Raw genomic sequence first — 1,416 nt, forward strand, 5'->3', positions numbered from 1 at the left:
CCAAAGTTTAAAAATGTATTCCTATTTGAATTTATAATAATTTTTTTTTTAATTTTCAATAATGTTAAAATTTTACCAAATATTTTTTAAGTCTGACATTATTTTTGTTGTGAAAAAAAGTCTTGGTTGTTCCTTCAAATTCTGTAAAATTTCACAAATTTTGTTTAGTATGACATTATTTTGGTTGTGAAAAAAAAAGTCTGAGTTGTGCCGTCACATACTGTAAAATTTTAACAAATTTTGTTTAGTTTGACATTATTTTTGTTGTGAAAAAATGTCTGGATTGTCCTTTTACATTTCCTGTAAAATGTTAAGATCAGTTATCAACTTTAATTAAAACAGAAATGTGTTATCACCCAATAACTTTGTTAATTTAAAAAAAAAAAAAACCTGCTGTACGACAGTTTTTATTTTATTTTCCAGATTAGTAGTACAATAAGCATTATTTTCTCTAAAATATAGGAACCACTCATTTATATTTGTTTTTGTAGCTGCATCAGAGAAAGTTCTAGGTAATTGTATTAATTTTTAAAACATTTTTACATTATTGGTTTTTATTTTGACTTTCTGTTATTATTTTGGCTCTTGGTTATAATTTTAAAATCTTTTATTATTTTGACATGAGATTTTTATTTTGTTAATATTTCGACACATGTTAATCATTGTCACATTCTCATATTAATTTGATCTGGGATATTATTTTGACATTTGTTATCGTTTCGGCTTTATTATGTTGCCATTTGGTTATTATTTTGCAATGATAGTATCTCTGCACTTGACTGGAAATTTTACTTTTATAGAATGGTTTTTTTTTTCTGCTGGCACTTAATTGATTGTGGGCACTCAATATAAAGGATATAATAAGTACTTGGTTAGTTAGAAAGGTATCTATATATATAATTCTCTTCTGGGAGACGCTAGAAAACAAGCTGTAAACGCGCTCCCTACCTCCCCACCCCTACATGGTCTTAGTGAGCTGTGTTCACTCCAAATGTTTACAAACAGAGCCGGGTTATGTGACGACTATTAGGGGCAGATAATTTAGTTTAAAACGATTTTAAACGTAGGGGGGGTTATGGTCCTTAACGAGCTACTTAAAGTGTTTTAAAGAAATATTTTCAGTGGCAGCGTTAGTACTGTCGAATTCACAAATTATGAATTACTGAAAAATAAAAAAATAAAAACAACTAAAATAGCGGCGTATGTTATGCCGCGGGCCGGCTCGTTATTTAAATATGCTGTAAGTAAGCAAATATTTACTTTCTTGGTACATAAATAATCTCTGTCTTCAGGCAGTAAACAAGCATCCATGACATTACAGTATAAATCACATTAGGGAAATTAAGGCTTCTGGGCAAAGTACTGACCACACTACCCCCTGCATACCCAGACTATTGAAACAGTTGAACTCTATCT

The sequence above is a fragment of the Physella acuta genome, unplaced genomic scaffold (genome assembly GCF_028476545.2).
Source record: "Physella acuta isolate Inbredline_101_S28 unplaced genomic scaffold, ASM2847654v3 ptg000714l, whole genome shotgun sequence".
In the NCBI taxonomy this organism is placed as follows: Eukaryota; Metazoa; Mollusca; class Gastropoda; family Physidae; genus Physella; species Physella acuta.